At 43.8% G+C, this 22,443-nt stretch overlaps 1 protein-coding gene across 3 annotated transcripts in view; it reads left to right on the top strand.

The window, feature by feature from the left end:
* Positions 1 to 4,929: 4,929 nt before the first annotated feature.
* The window catches only part of LOC137431816 (natural resistance-associated macrophage protein 2), a 121,385-nt gene continuing 103,871 nt past the window's right edge, over positions 4,930 to 22,443 (top strand). Inside the window, exon 1 of one of the 3 annotated variants that reach the window (XM_068123550.2) lies at positions 4,930 to 5,212. The gene's annotated coding sequence lies outside the window, so the exon portion shown is untranslated. Of the gene's footprint in view, positions 5,488 to 22,443 lie in introns of all 3 variants that reach the window. The other 2 variants (XM_068123548.2, XM_068123551.2) reach the window with 2 other exon arrangements.

Here is a 22,443-nt window from a genome sequence, read left to right as displayed (position 1 = left end):
GGACAAACAGACAAATGAAAAATCGGTCAGAGACTGAGGACTTGCCGGAATGTACTTTTTTTTTTCCGGCCATTTTGGACAAATATGGCGGCCGAACCACGTGACCAATGACGTTATCATTATTTGTTTTCTAAACTAATTTATTCCTAGATTATGCTCAAGAAATTTCATCTTGATCGGATGAAGTTTTGTACTTGTCGAATTATGACATCATAATAGAGGCACCTATGACATCATTATTAACATATTTTATTCCCCATGGAGAGTTCTTTACAATGAGCCATGTCTCAATTTTTTCTATGCAGCACTTTCGGAGATATAGAGGTGCAAAGTTTTTCGGTTTTTCCAAGATGGCGGTCGAACCACGTGACCGATGATGTCATCATTTTTTTTTCTCCACCAGTTTATGCCGACATGGCGCTCAAGAAATTGCATCTTGATTGGATGAAGTTTTATATTTGTCGAATTATCGAATTATTATGATGTCATAATGGAGGCCTTGGGCCTAGATAGTTTAAAATTGGGCACAGTCTATTCCAGGGCAAGACAAATGTGTGTGTAAAGTATGGCGATTCTATGTGCAATGATGTAGACGTCGTACTGCGCACAAACAGACAGACAGACAGACAGACAGACAAACCAACCAACATACTTGCCGGAATCTTTTCCGGCAAGTAACAAACAGACAAACAAACAGACTCAAATGCAATACCCTCTCCTATGGCGAGGGTAAAAATTATCGTATCACGATCTGGATCTCGATCTTCACCAAAATCGAATCAATTCGTCCTTGTCACAGACCCAACCTGTGCATCAAGTTTAATCGAAATCAGTCCTTAACATTTTGAAACATCCTACTCACAGACAAACACACCAACAAACAGACAGACAGACAGACAAACTAGAAATCGGTCAGAGACCGAGGACTTGCCGGAATGTACTTTTTTATCAGCCATTTTGGATCATTAAAAGTAAATAATGACCTCTGCCAAAGTTCAAACGATGTGGGTTTAATCCCTACATGAGATAATTCCACATCGCTATTTTGGTGGTGTATAAGCTAACAGATCACTGTCTCCATCGATTTTGCCAAGGCCATAACACCTATCGGCTCAAAATCCTTTTAACTGTTGACTTGGTAGTTATTAAAATGAAGGAAACATGTATTGGGAGTACATGCGACATAGCGATTGTGAATGTGACAGCTCTGAGGCGTTTCCCTTCACATCGCAGTGACAGCGAGCACCAACATGGCGGCTGTTAGATTAAAATCCGGCTTCAAGCCCCCTCACCACCCAAAGCCTTCGACCAGACATATTAACACGCTCCTCACCCTTCATTCCCGTTCTTCAAAGCAAAGCGGTAAAAATTGTTGTATCGCCATTATATTATACTAGCGGTAACCCGTGAAAATCACGGGCATAAATAGTGTTTATGTTCATACAAACTAACTTGCCCTTCCTCTTCCTTTCCGCTTCCTTTCAAAATAATTGTCAGTTGCAACCAACATTCATTCTGGCGGATCTCCTGAATATCGCTTTGTATTCAACTGCAGTATTGTCTCTTATAGTGTGGTTACTGGTAAGTATCCCCTTTACATTTCTGATCGTATTTATATTTGTATTAAAAGGCGTAGCATGCCTCTCGAGTCGCTGCGCGTCCGGCACACATCAGGACGTCTTCTTCTTCTCCTCGGTAGCAAGTGCAGCATCTCACTGTGCGTAAAACAAAATGGCGCGGGTTATTCAAAACTTTTCACTGATTTTCAGCTTTTATTCCACACTTATAGACATTTGGAGACATAGGTATGCTTATATGGAAGGGTTGATCATAACTACATGGTATCACACATATCTTAGGGCGACAGGAGGAATAGCTAGAGAGAAGTTCCGATTACAAACTTCAGAAATAAGCGTTTTAATGATGTAGATTACTAGCAACTTTACCCGCCCTGATGGCGGGGCTTCAATTGTGGGGCGGGGCTTCAATTGGGGGGCGGGGTTTCAATTGGGAGGTGCAAATGATTGGGTGACCATCGTTTTGGGTGACCTTGAGCTTGACCTTGGGCCTAGAGAGTTTAAAATTGGGCACAGTCTATTCCAGGGCAAGGCAAATATGTGTGTAAAGTATGGCCATGCTATGTGCAACGATGTACACGTAGTACTGCGCACAAACAGACAGACAGACAAACAGCCAGACAGACAAACCAACCAACCAACATACTTGCCGGAATTTTTTCTGGCAAGTAACAAACAAACTAGAAATATGTCATGCATAGCACGATACTTGCAAAATCCCTAAAATAAGTTGTTGACCTTTGGCCTGTGGTGACCTGTTGACATTTAGACCCCATAAATTTTAGGTGGTTGAATTGAGTGACTTGATATGCAAATCCTGTTCAAATTTCAAGTCGATCGGATGAAAATTGAGGATTTCAGTAATTGCAAATAAGTTGTTGACCTTTGGCCTATGTTGACCTTTTGGCCTCAAAATAAATCCGCTTCTTACTTCTTGCAATATTCTGCACTTCCGGCACCTGGTAGAGCACATACCTTCGCCAGGTTGAACAATTTACGTTTTGTATCCCACTGATAGGCCAGATCTGGATTTGGACATGAACCAAAATCGAATTGGCTTGTTATTGTCGCCAATCCAACTCATCCACCAAGTTTTGGCATAAGTCGTCCACAACGTTTTGAAATATCATACTATATATCGATTTGGCCCCATCACTTAATGGTGAAGAATCACTTGAAATATTTGAAAATTCATGTATTCCGATCCAGATTCGGATCTTCACCAAATCGAATCAGTTTGTGCTTGACACACAACCAACCTGTCCACCAAGTTTTGACTGAATCTGTCCATAACCTTTTGAGATATCCTGCTATATATCGTTTTTGGCCCTATCTCCCAATGGTGAAGAATCACTTTTTAAATAACTCTGATCCAGATCCAGAATTGAATCTTCACCAAAAATGAATCAATTCTTCCTTGTCACACACACAACCGATCCATCAAGTTTCATCCGAATTCGTCTGAAACGTTTTTAAGATATACTGTTCACAAACAGACAAACAAAGAAACAAGAAGATGTCATGCGGAGCACGATACTTGCAAATTCACTCTCCCCCCCCCCCCCAACCCCCAGAAAGGTTGCCATTGGTCCATCAAATTGTCCATTTCATCAACATTAAAATTGATGATCTTGATCAAAGCTCGGGTCAATAGGATGAAAAGTAATGATTTTTCAGATGAAAATGGATGATTTTAGAAATTTGACCTTGAGATGACCTTTGACCTTTTGACCTCAAAAACAGTTGGTTTCCCAATTCAGTGAGACACTATACAGATGCTGTTAAATTTTCAAGTCAATTGGATGAAAATTGATGATTTTGGATGTTTGACCTTGAGTTGACCTTTAACCTTTTAACCTCAAAAACAGTTGGTTTCCCAATTCAGTGAGGCACTATGCAAATGCTATTAAATTTTCAAGTCAATTGGACGAAAATTGATGATTTTGGATGTTTGACCTTGAGTTGACCTTTAACCTTTTAACCTCAAACAGTTGGTTTCCCAATTCAATGAGGCACTATGCAAATGCTGTTAAATTTTCAAGTCAATCGGATGAAAATTGATGATTTTGGATGTTTGACCTGAGTTGACCTTTGGCCTTTTGACCCCCAAAAATAGTTGGTTTCCATATTTAGTGACTCAATGTGCAAATACTGTTCAATTATAAAGTCAATCAGATGAAAATTGACGGTTTTTCCTAATGAAAATTGATGATTTTGGAATTTTGACCTTGAGTTGAACTTTTTATCTCAAAATAGTTGGTTTCCCCATTTAGTGACTCAATGTGCAATTGTTCAATTTTCAAGTCAATCGGATGAAAATTGGCAGTTTTGGAAGTTTGACCTTGAGTTAACCTTTGACCTTTTGACCTCGAAATATTTGGTTTTCCAATTTAGTGACCCAATATGCAAATGCTGTTCAATTTTCAAGTCAATCGGATGAAAAATGGCAATTTTAGAAATAAGACCACCAGATGACCTTTGACCTCAACATCAATAGGCTTCTCAATTGTGATGACCTCTACAGCTGAGTGAAGTTTCATGACGATCGGTTTCGAATTGTGACCTGTAGGCGAGTGACAGATAGATAAACAGATAGACAGAATAACAACCGCAACCACCCAATGTCCTTGAAAAATCCTCGATTTTGCAAGTAACAAGAAAGATGTCATGCAGAGCACGAAACTTGCAAAATCCACCCCCTCCCAAAAAGTTGCCATGGATACATCAAAAGGTCCATTTCATTAAGATTTAAATTGACGATCTTAATCAAAGCTCGTGTCAATCGGATGAAAATTGACGATTTTTCAGATGAAAATTGATTATTTTAGAAGTTTGACCTTGAGCTGACCTTTGACATTTTGACCTCAAAAATAGTTTGTTCCCCAATTGAGTGACACAATATGTAAATCCTGTTCAACTTTCACGGTAGTCGGATGAAAAGGACAATTTTAGAAATTTGACCTCAAGATGACCTTTGACCTCAAGATCAAGAGGCTTTTTGGAGGGAAATGTTGACACGTTCTGTGAGCAGTGACCCGGGCGCGCATGCGCATTACGCGCGTACCGGGAATGACCTTGCGGGTCGGACTCGTGCGTCGTCTTCCTTTCCACCCCTTAATCCTGCGGACAACGGCACTCAGACAATCTGCCCCACCACCCCGGACCCTCGGTGATTGAGAAATCAGCAACCACCATGACACATCGCGACCTCGTAATTGGAGTCATTGAAAACACGCTTAATCGGCTCGAATGGTCCCATGCGTCATGCGTCATCACGATTCACGAACCCATGAAGCTCCTTAAGAGGAGGAAGAAGAGGGGTCCGTGAGTCACGGTGTGAGGCCGCGAACACGTGACAAAACCGCGCTCGGCCATCGTTAATATGTTAATTTAGTTAAAGTTTAGCAAAACGAACCACGTGAGGAAAACAATGCGGAGAATGTCCCATTAATTTGTTCTTATATAAAATACATTCCGACCGGCTTTGCTCTCCAAGTTAAAGCGGATTTTTTAATCGAATCATAACAACGCGAAACCCGCAGGACATCTTTTAATTGACGCGACACGTGGTCAACATGCAGGGGTTTACCGACTTCCGGTGTCACATACTCAGGCTCCGCCCACTACCTTCAAGGGTAAGAGGTCTCGCGCTTCACCGGTGTCCGGGACTCCGTGCGGGCTCCATGTTTTGCCTCGGGCCTTGGTCTCACGCGTCCCTAGCAACCGGTGCCTTCCCGCGTCTCTCTGCCATCCCTAACCTTCCGCTCCTTCGTTCGCGTGAACCCACGGATCTCCATTGATTTTGACTGTGACGTCTCATGTGGTTGTGCAATGCCGCTGATTATGCTGCGATAAGCTCTGCCAGGCCACACTGCGCCGCCACGCGTCGGCAGGGCTGAGACCCCTTCAGGTAAGAAGACCATTCGAGGGTCGTGCATTGACGTGGAGATCCAATCGAACGTGTTATATAAAGTGTTAATTGAAGCCAAGAAAGATTTGCACCAAGCTTTCGCTTCACAGGGAGCAAATAGTGATTGAACGGGAGGAGGTGGTGCTGGGGGGTTGTACGTACGTAATGGGGGGCATTTGAGGTGTTATTCCCGAACCAGGTGTCATCCCGACCGGGGCCTCACCTGTTGTCACTCCATGCGTCCATCCGGAGCCTCGACTCGATCACTCCACGCATTTCATTCGATATTCGGCAAGTGTGCAATGACTGTTTTAGGGCCCCAGTCAAGGCCTGCCTTTTTTGCATATGAAAAAAGGTAAAAAGTCCAAACATTTGAACAGCCACGGACGTGCACCTTGACCCCATGGTCAAGGCACAACGTCAACAAGGCTGTCCCAATAACAATACACATGCGCCTCAACCCCAAGAGGGAAGCGCATGGTCGTTCAAACGCATGCATCATGCCCCCGAGGGGCCACAATGCATGGTCATTCACTTGGGACCACTCCTCTCAATAGGAGTAAGACCCCTTGATCCACTGACGGGGAATTTACTCCTGTCAGGTCGTCACCCTGGGCACGAGGTTATGAGGGACGTCAAATGATTTTGGGATTGATTTCCAAATTTTGTCATTATATTAAAAAAAAAAAAAAAAAAAAAAAAATATATAGGGCTAATGCACCTGGGCTCACCTGGTAGAACCAGGGAACCACTGGTAGATGTGGATGACCCACGAAATATGTAACGAAGAAAGCAAATACCTATTTTGGGGGGGCAAACCCCTGTACACCCCTCGACCCTTAATTTTTTTTAATATTAAATACCTTGAACAGACTTTAGTAGATCACAGGTGATGAAGGTTGTGGTCAAGTTTCATCGAAATCCTGTGTGTAGTTTCAGAGAAGAAAGCAAATCCAGTACCTGTTTTGTATTGTCAAAATGTTTTTTTGTCAAATCCCCACATTTCCCACCTAACGGAAAGTTGAAAGATGTGAAAAAGTTCCATCAGGATTCACCCACCCGATATCAATTTTGTAGTTGATGTTTTTTCCCCATTTTGACCCCCGTGACTTCAAGTCCCCAACCACCTGGGGCATGAACCGGGGGGGGGGGGGGGGGGGCAATTCCAAAAAATCGATGCATATTCCATGCGTCCTCCAATGTTGATTTTGCACATGCAAAGATTCATTTAAAAAATGTTTAAAATGTGCCCGTAATTGCATTTTTGACCTTTTGGTGTTTGACCTTTTGACCCTGCTGCTCTTGCACATTCTTGGCAAAAATAACACTGCTCTTGTACATTCTTGCTATGTGGTGGTCATAACTACGAGGTTTGGTGAATATCTGCCCAATTCTGAATAGGAGAAGATAGCGTGACGGACAGACAGAGTCGATGTCTCTGTCTGGGAGTGAAACAAAATAGAAAATCATTCCAAACAGGAAATTGACTGGTTTTAAGGACTTCATAAAGGACACAACCAGGCACGAATAACGAATGTAACATGTTAGATATGGTGGTTTACACATCACAGTGGTAAACTTCTGGAAAAAAAATATATATATGCAGTATATAATTTTTTTTTCTACAACCTCTAAAATCTATTTTATATCAATTTAATTATCTATATAATAATAGCGTAAGGACTCGACTTTGTTATCCCTTTTACGCCGCACCCAGTGACCCGATGCCCACGGCACTAATGGATTTACGATCTACGAACCGCGCTCTTTGTTTATCACGTACAGCCACACTCGAAAAATCTGAATTAGTCGTTTGGGGCCCAAAAGCATCCGATTAACGGCCGATACGACGCCATCTTTCGACGCCATCGTCCGACGCCATCGTCCGCTTTCGACGCGTCTGCTGGGCGAAGGCGATGCGAGCCGTCAGCTGATTGGACAGTCGAGTGGTGTCATTAAATAATGGGCCGTGCTTACTGCTTACTGATATTGATCTGAAACTTGCAAATGGGCATCGTATTGCAAAGCAATTTTCCTTCTTATATTATTCAAGTCTAAAATACACACCCACACACACACATAAATCAGCTGATCGTCAAATCTGCATTCCCTACAACCAGTGATTACAGGTTTAAAAAATGATTTTTTTTACGTATTGACTCAACGATGTAAATAGGAAAGTGTGGCGGACACGAAAGCACTGACGTGGTGACATCACCCCGCACACCAAGTGGGGGTGGGCCACGCCAGGGAGAGATGCGTGGCCTCACGATATACACGGGGCGCGCAGCCCTGAGCAGCTCAGTGTTACAGTGAGCTCTTGAAATAAAGACTCTTACATATTGCCGCGTTGTCCGCTTCCTCCTTGCTTACAAGTAGCGCGCGTAACACCGTGCTTTAAAAGCATTAATTTAATTATTTCCTTCTTATTCTGTAAAAGCGGCCTCGACGGTATAGTGTGCGATTGCCCAAAGCAGGTTCTTATTTTGACAATCGTTAGTCGTACAATAAATACTTACGGAATATTAAATGAAAAAAATGTTTCTTTCTTGAATATTTTAAAGGATTTTGTTTTTCATTCCACATGGTGTGTTTCTTCCCTCCCTCTGTGGACAACCGAGTGCCGGCTTCCGGTGGTAGTATAATCCTCTGTAGCAGTGTAGGGTTTTATGAGCCAATGATTATGGTGCGGCGCATGTCGAGTCACAGCAGGATTTTATGAAACGCCATTTGAAGTTGTGAAAAAGGTCAGAGTACCTGCTAACATGTCAAGCTACAGCAGGGCGGCGCAGGTCAGTTATAGTTAACGGATCAATGAGAATGTCCTTTACTGTATGTACTGTACTTTACCGCATCGGTTAGAAACGCTGCCGCAGGAGATCTCCGATGGTCTTTACTTTAGCTTCTGTTTTGGATTCGGTTCCCGCCTCCTGATACCTCGCAGGTGTGACGTCGCATCAGAGGACGTTAAGCCAGCTGTCTCATCTGATTGGACAGTCGAAGGCGACAGCAAGCCGTCCACTGAGTGGACAATCCAGAGCATGCATTTGTGCCGGTGTCGGCTATCGTTGTTCATATACGCACTCTTCATTCTCATCTTTCTTCCTAACTCTTACTCGGACAAGCAAATCCCCTATGCCATCCATAATGGTACACTCTATGCATACACCACATCCTCCCTTCCGTGGATGTTCCACGGGTTTCGGCTAGTCTATATAATAGCGTAAGGACTCGACTTTGTTATCCCTTTTACGCTGCACCCAGTGACCCGATGCCCACGGCACTAATGGATTTACGATCTACGAAACGCGCTTTTTGTTTATCACGTACAGCCATACTCGAAAAATCTGAATTAGCCGACGTTGGGGCCAAAAAGCATCCGATTAACGGCCGATACGATGCCATCTTACGACGCCATCTTACGCCGCCATCGTATTGGCGTCTGCTGGGCGAAGGCGAAGCAAGCCGTCCGCTGATTGGACAGTCGAAGGCGACAGAAAGCCGTCCACTAAGTGGACAATCCCAGAGTGGTGCTATGCCGATTCCTATTACGAATCCATTCATTTTTCAAAAGTATATCGTAGCGTTGTCATTTAAGTAGATTGCAATAAATACGTTGTTCATATACGCACTCTTCATTCTCATCTTTATTCCTAACTCTTACTCGGACAAGCAAATCCCCTATGCCATCCATAATGGTACACTCTATCCATACACCACCTCCTCCCTTCCGTGGATGTTCCACGGGTTTCGGCTAGTCTATATAATAATAGCGTAAGGACTCGACTTTGTTATCCCTTTTACGCCGCACCCAGTGACCCGATGCCCACGGCACTAATGGATTTACGATCTACGAACCGCGCTCTTTGTTTATCACGTACAGACATACTCGAAAAATCTGAATTAGCCGACGTTGGGGCCAAAAAGCATCCGATTAACGGCCGATACGACGCCATCTTACGACGCCATCGTATTGACGTCTGCTGGGTGAAGGCGAAGCAAGTCGTCCGCTGAGTGGACAACCCAGAGCATGCATTTGTGCCGGTGTCGGCTATCGTTGTTCATATACGCACTCTTCATTCTCATCTTTCTTCCTAACTCTTACTCGGACAAGCAAATCCCCTATGCCATCCATAATGGTACACTCTATCCATACACCACATCCTCCCTTCCGTGGATGTTCCACGGGTTTCGGCTAGTACACATGGACACTGTAGAACTCAACTTGCCACATCGGCACTTTCAAAACCCTTTCATTTAGCAGTAAAATATTACAGCATTTTACATCATCTCAACCAATCAGATTTGCTGTTCGCAGACCATGCCCATGTCCGTTTTTTCTCAACACTGCGTGGGATAAAATGTTCCATAAACTTTCCAGTGAGCTCGTTGAATAAGGTGACATACACAAAGCACCTGACGCTTTGTGGTGGTGGTGGGGGAGGGGGTGGCGGTGAAAGACGCCAACGAAACAAATGAGAGAGTTCATTGAACACCTTACCTCGCACAATATTGAGGGAAGGACAATGGGAAGGATCTTTTAAACTCTTGCTAAGTTGCATTTCTCAGCACGATCCATTTTTTTTTTTTTTTTACAAGCCACAATTTTGTCTGAATCTCTATTCCCCAACGACGAGCCTTAGCGACAAATTTCATTGGTCGAGGTGGCATAAAATGGCGTAATATTTTGTCCAAGCACTGCTAAACTGGAGGTTTTTGGAAACGACAAGAAGGCAATTTGTTTTCTACAGTGCTCAAAAATATATAATTCAATTGAAATAAAATAAAAGTTATAAAGGCTGTATAAAAAAATACTTTTTTCAGAGGTTTACTGCTGTTGATGCACCATCTTTTGCACCACATTATTTAACACGCTACATTAGTTATTTGTGCCCATTGTTTGTGTCCATAACATCCTCCAAAATAATATGTTACCTGTTTGGAATGATTTTTCAATATTTTTGACTGTCAGACAGACAAGCAGACAGAGTAAAAAAATTTTTTTTACCTTATTCCTCTCTGCACACACATGATCGGGACAAATTCATTGTCAAAGTGACAAATTAACTGCTGAACTGCAGGTTCATGTTCCGATTTGTATTCTTCCGTGTTCAAAATGTCAAATTATATTGCAATTAAGTAGTTCCTCTATCATAGACTGCCGTCTGTAGACAGGCAGACAGACAAAGTGGACCAATTGCTAAACCCCACTTTTCATTTCGTGCATGGGGGTTATTAATGCTAGCAGACAGGACACCCAGCTTAACATCCATTTGAGGATCCATGCAACCTGATGCAACACCCTTCCTGAAAGCCTGGTGTTGGCTTAGTGGTTAGGGTGCCGGCTTGGGATCCTAGGATCCTGGGTTCGAATCCCGGTCGATTGCTGAAATAACGCCAGGGGGGTTGACTCAGCCTGTCATCCTTCCAAGGTCGGCAAATTGAGTACCAGTTCACTGGCAATTCCCTGTGTGTTGCAAGAGGCGACTAACAGGGTTGGCGGCAGGAAGGGCATCCGGCCATAAAAATTGCTTCAAAAAGTGGACCACAGTGCCTGAAAAAGGCCAACCCCTGCTCTGTGGGGGAAAATGGCCTCTAAAGGTGGTTCGTGTCAAAATGTCATTATATTGCAATTAAGTAGTTCCTCTATCATAGTGGTGGTGGTGGTGGTGGGGTTTAGCATCAGTAAACCGTACATCATCATCACCGTACCCAGCATCAACAGCAGTAAACCTCTGAAAAAAAGTGGGGTTTAGCATTTGGTTCACTTTGTCTGTAGACAGGCAGACACACAAAGTGAACCAATTGCTAAACCCCACTTTTCTTTTCACGCATGGGTGCTATTAATGCTAGCAGATGGGACACCCAGCTTAACATCCATTTGAGGATCCATCCAGCCTGATGAAACACCCTCCCTGAAAGCCTGGTGTTGGCTTAACCTGGATTTATCCCATCTCGTTTTCAGTTGTCATACCCTTCCTCCCGTCCATGGTACACGGAATCTTGTGGTGAGGCTGTTGCCCTGAAACAACTTGCTTTCGTCTCCTGGAAAGCAAATCCAACGGAAGGAAATCTCATTTCCTTTCACAAAGCCCGAAACAAGTGTGTGTCCACCCTCAGGAGAGCCAGGAAACAATATCTCACCGTTCTCAAGACCGAACTCTCTTATCTGTCTCCCTCTTCCAAATCCTGGTGGCGTCTGGTCAAATCTGTTTCTGGTGTTTGTTCCCCCTCCATCCCCTCCCTCACCTCAAACGGCTTAACGGCTGACTCCGCACGTGAAAAAGCTAAATGCCTCAACTCTGTGTTTGCCTCTAAATCTTGTGTCCCAAACCCATCCCTCTCTGTACCCACCGTACCCAGTCGTACCCAGCTGCTCCTGGACTCTGTGTCCTTTCCTCCTGACAAGGTGGAAAAGTTTCTGTCAACCCTCGACTCTGATTCTGCAACTGGTCCTGACGGCATCAGCCCACGGGTCCTAAAATCATGTTCTTCCGCTCTTTCACTCCCTCTTTCTGTTCTCTTCACCCTCTCTTTTGCTCAAGGTCATCTGCCATCTGCTTGGAAATCAGCCAACATCACCGCTTTGCACAAAAAAGGTGCAAAAACAGATCCTAGCAACTACAGACCAATCAGCCTTCTCCCCATTATCAGCAAAGTCATGGAATCAATCATTGCTTCAGATATGAAATCTTTCCTCTTCTCCAATGGCTTGATCTCTGATCATCAATTTGGTTTCAGACCTGGTCACTCTACTCTGGACATGCTGCTTCTGCTTTCTCAACAATGGATGGAGGTCCTCAACGCCAAACAGGAAATTAGAGCTGTCTCCCTTGACATTTCACGTGCCTTCGATACGGTCTGGCACCCTGCTCTGCTCACCAAACTCTCCTCCTTTGGTATCCATGGAAATATCCACGCATGGCTCGCGGACTTCCTCTCTGGTCGTAGTCAACATGTGGCCCTGAATGGGTTTCTCTCATCTCCTCTTCCTGTTCAGGCTGGAGTTCCCCAAGGTAGTGTTCTGGGCCCTGTGCTTTTTCTGGTCTTCATCAATGATCTCTCTGACTCTCTTGAAAATCCTCTCTATCTCTTTGCTGACGACTCTACTCTCTGTCGCTCCATTCCTCATCCCTCAGATCGGCAGTCTGCAGCCTCCTCACTCTCTGCAGACCTGGACAAAATCACAGACTGGGCAAACAAATGGAACATGTCTTTCAATCCTGATAAATCTCACACTCTTACGATGTCTCTCCGAAAAGACCGACTGGAAAACCCTCCCATCCACTTTCTGAATAATCCTCTCCAAGAAGTTCTGTCACTCAAGCTTTTGGGTCTCACTATTTGCCATGATCTTTCCTGGGAAAACCACATTTCAAATCTGGCCTCCAAAGCCAGTCGCCGATTGGGCATCCTCCGTCGTGCGAAGTCCTTCCTTGGCACACCTGAGCTCCTCACCACATACAAGGCTTTCATCCACAGCTCTATGGAATACTGCTCTCCCCTCTGGTCTGGTGCTCCTGCCTCACACCTAGCCCGTCTTCACGCTGTTGAAACCAAAGCGTTCAGAATCATTGGAATCTCCCGTGATGAAGCTAACTCCAAGGGCCTTTCACTCACTCACCGCAGGCAGGTTGCTGGTCTTTCCGTCTTCTACCGACTCCTCTCTGGCCTTGCCCCCCCAGCCCTCTCTGGGCTCTGTCCCCCAAATATTCCTACAGGTCGCACAAGATCTGCCTGCAACCCTCTTATGGTTAAACTGCCAAAATCAAGACTTTCTGCTCACCTTCACTCCTTCATTCCTCTTTTCTCCCGCCTCTGGAACAAACTCCCTCACTCTCTTCAATCCCACTCCACCCTCCAGGTCTTTAAAACAGCTGTTCACCACTATCTCTTATCCTCCCCCATCCAAAACCTTGATCTTTTCTACCCCCACTAATTTCGGTCCCCTTGTGTTTTATACCTCTCCCCCCCCCCCCCCCCCCACTCCCCTGCCCATGCCTCCTGCCCCCAAGCACTCTCCCTCCCACACTTCTCCCTGCTCTCAAATGTTGTGGTTGTGTGCTTCCCCTTCTCTCCCCATCTTGTCTTCCGCTCCCTCTTTTTGTATATTTTGTTTGTCTGGTTGATTTGTTTGTGAAATAAATGTTAGCTCTTTCACGAGCCTCGATTCAGTATACGCACACAAAAAAAAAAAAAAAAAAAAAAAAAAATACAAAGAAAAAACATTTAAGGTGGTTGGTTGGCTTGAGATCTTATGACCCTGAGTTTCAGCCCCTGTCTCTATTTTGTGCAGTGGCTAATAATCACCCCCTCTCCAGCAGGGGTCATTAAACCACTTGCAATGTGCTATGTGTACAGATGCAAATAGTAAGTTGCTTCCAAACCTCCCCCCCCCCCCCCAATCGATTGAGGGGTGGGGGCGGAATTATTTTGTGTGTGCAGAGATGTAGCGTATGTGACAAGCACGAAATGATTAGATTTTGGTGAATATCCAGATTCGGATCCGGCTACAAGAATTTTTTTAGTGATTCTTCACCTTTGAGTGATATGGCCAAAAATTATATATAGGAGGATATCTCAAAAAGTTGTGGACGGATTTGGACGAAACTTGGTGGACCGGTTGGGTGTGTGACTAGGACTAATCATTTCGATTATGGTGAAGATCTGAATATGGATTCGGATATGAGTTATTTAATTTTTACGTGATTCTTCACCAAAATAGGGCCAAAAACGATACATAGCAGGATATCTCAAAGTTGTGGATGGATTTGGATGAAATTTGTTGCAGGTTGTGTATGTGACGAGGAAGAATTGATTCAATTTTGGTGAAGATCCGGATCCGGATCCGGATCCAGCTAGTAGATTTTTTTTTAGTGATTCTTCACCATTGAGTGATATGGCCAAAAACGAGGGGTAGATCAAGGTATGAAAGACTGGACCTATACTATGGTGATTCCTGTGATTGATTTTGATTAAAGGTGATTCTGTATTGTGATTTTCTGGTCTACTCTGATATACAAAACATAAATTGTTCACCAGGCGGACGTTTGCTCTCTACTGAGTGCCGTTCTAGTTTTGTATAATAGGATGGCTGAGTGATTCCGGGTTGGCCAGTTTAACAGTCAGGTGTGTAGTCTGTGTTCCAGCAATGGACAAGCTGTTTCGGAAGTCAGTTTTGTTTTTCCGCACCATACTGAAAATCCTCTCCTTGGCAGCATTGGAGTGCGGAATGAGCAAGACCAATTGAGCGGCAGGAAGGGTCATTCCTCTCAGTGGTATATAGATTACAGTAGATCTCGGTTTGGGCATCAAGAACTTAGGGGTGTGTTTATTTACCAAGTAGAATGTTGTTGCTCTGTTGTTGTTGTTGTTGTTGTTGTTGAGAGCTCTCCAAGTGGTTTAAGCATTCGAGCAAGCACGTCATTCAAAACCGTTGATATTGAACGGCTGGCTTGGCAAGCACTAGCTAGCTGCTTGGTAACTAAACACACCCCGGGTTGCAAAAATCCCCTTGGGTGGGGGAGGAAAGGGGAAAGTCAAATCGCGACAACCTCCGTCATGTGAACTTTCGTCTCCCCGTCAAGTTTGGTTCAGATTGGATAAGTAACGACCGAATGTATCGCAGTCAAAAATCATCAGACAGACAGACAGACAGACAGACACCAAATTGCGTATTTTTGTATGATGATAGTCGGATAAGTTGATAGATTGAATTATTGTGGTGTTGATGCAGCACAGGCATGATGGGCCAAACGGTTTCCTCCAGAATCAGTTCCTTGAGTGTAACTGTTGAAACTCGTGATACCTGTGAAAGGTTTTGGTCTCATGATTATAACTTGTGTTGATCAATTTTATTTTTTAATAACTATAATCCATCTCTTTTGCCACAAATTTCTTGAGGGCACCTGACGGTACGTTTTACTTCCCTCGTGTTGAAAATGCCACATTTTGTTTGCTTTGTTGTTTGAAGTTTCTCCTTCCTTGCTAAAGGAGTTGTTAACAATTGCCCAACGCCTTTTCTACTGTTGATCTCTTTTGAAACCGACAGCAATTGCTTCATCCTGTCCTTTGGGCCAAACTGTCATGGGAGATTAGCCTGTGGTTTCTATTCTCTGTCTGTGGCAACATGTGATAAAGACGGCACCTATAAATGCTCCACAGTGTTCCAAGGTGATGTAACACACAATGCCACAGCCCAGTGAGCGATGTTATACGATTCGTTATCCCAATGTGCACTTGAGAGCCGTAAGTTAAAGACAATTTCCTCCTTTTTAGTTATTAGTCCCCTACCGGTGTACACCGGAGGGGACTATAGGTTTGCACTCCATCCCTCCATCCCTCCGTCTGTCTGTCAGTCAGTCTGTCAGTCTGACACCTTTGCGTCCGTCACGCAAAGAACAGTTTTCCGGACTTTTTTTCCCTAAACTTTCAATGCTAATGATTTCAGACATGGTACGTGGTTTCCTCATGATAAGTTACAGATCAAGTTCGAACTTCACGACGTTTCGATCATTTTTGACAAAGTTATGGCACTTTGAACTTTGGTAGGGGACGTGTATTGCAGCGCAATACTCAGAATGCTTGTTCCTTTTAAAAATTCATCTCTGTGACGGAACAATGATGGATGGCTTAATGCTTGGTTTTAGTCCTGCAATGCATTTGCTTAATGGCTCCAATTTTCTTTCCACTTGTCAATAATATTTACCTGCGCCACCAAAGATGGGTGGAGGTTGTTTTCACCCCTGTCTGTCCGTTTGTCTGTCCGTTTGTGAACCAAATATCTCAAAAGGTTGTGGGCAGATTCGGACGAAATTTGGGAGATGTAGCGTATGTGACACGGACTAAATGATTCGATTTTGGTGAAGATCCGGTTTCGGATCCGGCTACTAAAATTTTTAAAGTGATTCTTCACCATTGGGAGACAGGGCCAAAAACGATACATAGCAGGATATCTTTAAAAAGTTGTGGATCGATTTGGACAAAACTTGGTGGACCGGTTTGGTGTCTGACAAGGACGATTCGATTCGATTTTGGTGAAGATCGGAATATGGATTTGGATATGAAGTTATTTAATTTTTAAGTGATTCTTCACCATTGGGAGATAGGGCCAAAAACGATACCTAGGAGGATATCTCAAAAAGTTATGGATGGATTTGGATGAAACTTGGTGGACCGGTTTGGTGTCTGACAAGGACGATTCGATTCGATTTTGGTGAAGATCGGAATATGGATTTGGATATGAAGTTATTTAATTTTTAAGTGATTCTTCACCATTGGGAGATCGGGCCAAAAACGATACCTAGGAGGATATCTCAAAAAGTTATGGATGGATTTGGATGAAACTTGGTGGACCGGTTTGGTGTCTGACAAGGACGATTCGATTCGATTTTGGTGAAGATCGGAATATGGATTTGGATATGAAGTTATTTAATTTTTAAAGTGATTCTTCACCATTGGGAGATAGGGCCAAAAACGATACTTAGGAGGATATCTCAAAAAGTTATGGATGGATTTGGATGAAACTTGGTGGACCGGTTTGGTGTCTGACAAGGAAGAATCGATTCAATTATGGTGAGGATCCGGATCCGGCCTATCGATGGGATGAATGAATGATCGTTTTAAGGCCATTTAAGGCGTGCGCACCTTCTCTCGTGTAGATACCCACAGAGTGGAGTTATCAGCACTGCCTCTATGGTGCAACACCCTCTGAGTGAATGAATGAATGAATATGAATGAATGATCGTTTTAAGGCCATTTTTCCCCGCTAGAGCGGGGGTTAGCCTTGCGGGCCCCATGACAATCATCATGGTTCCCTGTTTGAGGCACTGTTTTTATGGCCGGATGCCCTTCCTGACGCCAACCTTTAGTCGCCTCTTACGATGCGCAGGGATACGGTGTACCTATTCTAAACCGGGGTACACACCGGGATCATTCACCCCAGCAAGCTGGTACTCAATTTGCCGACCTCGGAAGGATGACAGGCTGAGTCAACCCCCCTGGTGTTAATTTAGCGATCGACCGGGATTACGAACCCAGGATCCTAGGATCCCAGGCCGGCACCCTAACCGCTAAGCCAACACCAGGCTTTGGCCTATCGATGGGATACAAAACGTAAACTGTTTACCAAGCAGAGGTTGCACTCTACCGAGTGCCGGTCTACTATTAAACACTATAATAGTTATGAGCCCTAAATAACATGCTTTGTGTTGGAAAACACCATTTCTTCGAGGTCTAAGATATAGATCTGGACTTAACATTTGTCATGAAGTTTTCTGCAATTCAAGCTTTGGAGAAAATATTTTCTCCAAAGTAAAATGATTCCCGATTCATCATCTTGATCTCCAATCTAGCGTAATTAGGCCTTTGATGTTTTCTGAGTTTTTATGCCTCAGGCGACTTTGTCTGCTGGCTGCAAAACCACGTGACTTATGACATCATCATTTTCAAACGATATGCAACAGTGCTGTTGGATGATTTTTGTAAAATTTCACATCGATAGAGTGAGCGGTTTCAGAGATATAATTATTTAATATTTTCCTTCAATCCAAAGTGGCTGCCAAACCATGTGACCTATGATGTCATAAATTTAATATTTCAATATAAGTGAGTCATAGATCATGTGCATGCAATTTCAGATTTTTAGGATAAGGAATTCGATTAAAACATTTTTGGTTGGTATACCACTTCACCTATTAAGTCATCATTATTATGCTCTTGTTCCCCATTGGGAGTACTTTGACAATGTGCCAAGTTTAAAAATTTTCCATTCGCGGTTTCTGAGAATTTTTTTTTAATTATTTGCTTTTAATCCAAGATGGCTGCCATACCACGTGACCTGTGACATCACAGGTATCATAAAAACATTCTGCATGGGTGTCACTCCTACCCTGAAAGTTTAGTCTCAATCGGACATGTGGTTGGTGAGAAAAACGAGGTTTAGCCCGGACGGACAGAAGGACGGACAACCCGAAAACATAATGCCTCCGGCGACTTTGTCGGTGGAGGCACCCAAACGAAACCTATCCGATCAACACGAAACTTCACAAACGTGATCCACTACCCATAAATATGCAGACTGATGGCATCTACCCGTTGTGGGACTATGCAGAGGCATATTGGGACACAGTCGCATTGTTCTAGTTTTTAATCAATCACTGAGGCTAATTCGTCTTTTTTTTCTTCTTTTTTTTTTGTATACAGAATCGAGGCTCGTGAAAGAGCTAACATTTATCACACAAACAAATCAAACAGACAAACAAACAAAGTATATAAAAAGGGGAGCGGTAGACAAGATGGGGAGAGAAGGGGAAGCACATAAACACAACATTTGAGAGCAGGGACATCGGGAATGTGTGGGAGGGAGGGGGCTTGGGGGGAGGCGGCGTGGGAAGGGGGTGGGGTGGGAGAAGTATAAACACAAGGACACAAAGGACTTCCAGGAAAAAAGTTGGTATTTCAAAAAAGTGTATTTGGGGTGAAATTAGCGGGGGTAGAAAAGATCAAGGTTTTGGATGGGGGAAGATAAGAGATGGTGGTGAACAGCTGTTTTAAAGACCTGGAGGAGGAGTGGGATTGATTGATCGTTCACTAATTAATTAATTAATTAATTCTCTAATATAATTACCGAATTGCCCAAATGACCCTCAATTCTGCACCCCCATCCAAGATTCAAGCAGGGAGGCCGCACCCTCATCCCCTCTTGCTACCCTTATGTGCATGTACATGTGCATGTACATGTGCATGTAGTAGGTTGAGGTTGACTCACTGCTGCGGGGAAATTCCCCACTACGTTTTAAGGTTGAAGTGCACGCTTTCCGGTGCAACATTTGGAAGTTCACAAAGTGGAACGTGCATGTCATTACCACAATTAAAAATAGAGATATTAACACAAAAATGTTGGCATGACCATGACCAGTCCACGGCACACCTCTGTGATCATGAAGAATATCCCACCCCAACATCAAATGTCACCCAGCATGCACATGAAATAGTAATAAATGGGTGAATTACCAGTACCATCAAAAAATTACCACATTTGTTCATGTTCTTCCTGTTTCAGCTTTGAGCTCATTGTACGTACTGATGTAATTGGTTGAGAGACCACATATGACATTTGTATGAAGGATGCATTCAGGAATGCTCCAAGGTATGAGAGAACATGGAAACTCGTGTGTGTGTGTGTGTGTGTGTGTGTGTGTGTGTGTGTGTGTGTGTGTGTGTGTGTGTGTGTGTGTGTGTGTGTGTGTGTGTGTGTGTGTGTGTGTGTGTGTGTGTGTGTGTGTGTGTGTGTGTGTGTGTGTGTGTGTGCGTGCATCTTTGTTCTTATTAAACTTTCCCAAATTCTACAGTTAACTCTCTTTGGACAACACACACCGAGATCCAATCTATTTACGGGTGACGGGAATTTTTAACCGTGGCAGGTTTACGTCATCAGTGTAAGTGTGGCGGCGGTGCCTCGTCTTTTGTTTGGTGGTGAGAACCTTGTACTATTACTATAGGTCTCTCCACTGGCCCAAACCTGTACTGGCCTCCTTGCCTTGGCACCACCTGAGCTTGAAGTGAGGATCCAAGATGGTAGCTGTGAGTAAGGTATACTTGTTCTCATGGACACACAGCCTCGTGTTTATTGAATCCTGAGGGCAACTACTAACTTGTAGTTATGGTAACTAAACTAAACATAGCCTCCAGTTCTGACATAAATCCACTTATTCAAGGGACACCAAAACTGACTGAAACAATATTTTGGCCCGACACAAAGTTTTGAAGAAGAAGAACCACCTTTAGAGGCCATTTTCCCCCACAGAGCGGGGGTTGGCCTTTTTCGGGCACCGTGGTCCCCTTTTTGAAGCGATGTTTTATGGCCCGGATGCCCTTCCTGCTGCCAACCCTGTTAGTCAGCTCTTGCGACACACAGGGAATTACCAGTGAGCTGGCACTCAATTTGCCGACCTCGGAAGGATGACAGGCTGAGTCAACCACCCTGGCGTTAATTCAGCGATCGGCCGGGATTTGAACTCAGGACCTTAGGATCCCAAGCCGGCACTCTAACCGCTAAGTCAACACCAGGCTTGCCCTACACCAAGTTTGTAGTCTTAAAAAGAGATACAGTAAAATGTCAATCAATTCCTGCAGAATGTTCCACTCATACTTGTTGAAATACTGAGCCAACAATGGAGCTGTTCCGTTTTCTATTGTGAAATCGTTAATGAGAGGGTGGATACTCTGGACTTCGATCAGAACATTTTTTAGTGGTCACAGCCGAGTGGTGTTTCCACTCGCACAGATGGGCACCGCGGCACGTATACAAAATGATGCCAGCTACCTTTGCCAACACGTTGCTGATTACCCTAACCTGTAGATCATCCATCATCACCAGTCGAGTTAGGCCTATGGGCAAAGCAAGGATCATGCTGAGGCATTGTCAGAATATCGCTCACAACCCACTGATTCAATACTGTTGCCACCATCGGCATGTTGTTGTTTCATATGCAGTCTGGCTGCTGGTTCCATCATTTTTTTCTGGAAGTGTGTCTGTGCCGCCGATACAGTGCTCCTGTTTCCAGCTGGTACACTTTTTGCCGACTTCGGAAGGAAGACAGGCTGAGTCGACCCATTCGGTGTTATTAGTCCCCTACTGGTGTACACCGGAGGGGACTATAGGTCTGCACGCTGTCCCTCCGTCAGTCTGTCCGTCTGTCCGTCACACAAAGAACAGTTTTCCAGACTTTTTTTCTAAACTCTTAATGCTAATGATTTCAAAGTCGGTACATGCTTTCCTTTTGATAAGTTACAGATCAAGTTCGAACTTCACGACGTTTCGATCATTTTTGACAAAGTTATGGCACTTCGAACTTTGGTAATTTGCCCAACAGTTTTCCGGACTATAATTTGGAGTGCGGTAAGTCTAAGCTGTTAATATTCCTTGTTTTAACTCCAATTTACATTCTGTTTCCACTTTTAGTGAGAAGTAGGGGTCTGTGCAACCATTCATAAACTTTATTTGGTGCAAATTGGATAATTTTTAGCCGAGTTACCTCAGACCGTTAGTTGGTAATTATATAATTCACACATAGTTGAATATGTGCAGGCTGCTCCACGGAGCGACCTTGCGGGCTTATTTTAACTCCAATTTACATTCTTTTCCCCCTTTTAGTGAGACGTAGGGGTCTGTGCAACCATTCATAAATTTTATTTGGTGCAAATTGGATAATCTTTAGCCGAGTTACCTCAGACCGTGAGTTGGTAATTATACAATTCACACATAGTGCAATATGTGCAAGCTGCTACACGGATCGACCTTGCGGGCTTATTTTAACTCCGATTTACATTCTTTTTCTCCTTTTAGTGAGAAGTAGGGGTCTGCGCAACCATTCATGAACTTTATTTGGTGCAAATCGAATAATTTTTAGCCGAGTTACCTCAGACCGTGAGTTGGTAATTATATAATTCACACAGTTTTCCGGACGACAGACTGCCGGTAGGGGACATGTATTGCAGCGCAATACTCAGAATGCTTGTTTCATAAGATTTAGTCAGAGGCAGGACCACAATCCGCAACCAGTCTCGAAGGATAGCAAGGGAAAGGCTCTGATAAATCTTTGCTAATATTGACAACTTTTCCTGTCTCAATCTTGCTCATCTTGCTTATCTTGCCAGCAGTTGCTTCAAAGCAAGCATCTGTCTCATCATACTGTGAAGTCATTCTTTCCGTCCTAGGTAGACCAAGGGAATGATTGCATGCAAAAACTAGAACGGCACTCAGTAGAGAGCATACCTCCGCCATGCTCACCAGTTTATGTTTTGTATCCACTTATTGATCTGGATTCGGACCTGAACCAAAATCTAATCGGCTTGTTCTCGTCAGCGAACCAACTCGTCAACCAAGTTTATTCATAACTCATCAATAACTTTTTTAATATCATGTTATATCTCGCTTTTTGCCCGATCTCTCAA

Source organism: Myxine glutinosa, chromosome 7, assembly GCF_964187855.1.
Source record: "Myxine glutinosa chromosome 7, kmMyxGlut1.1, whole genome shotgun sequence".
In the NCBI taxonomy this organism is placed as follows: Eukaryota; Metazoa; Chordata; class Myxini; order Myxiniformes; family Myxinidae; genus Myxine; species Myxine glutinosa.
This window is presented reverse-complemented; position numbering and strand designations above follow the sequence as displayed.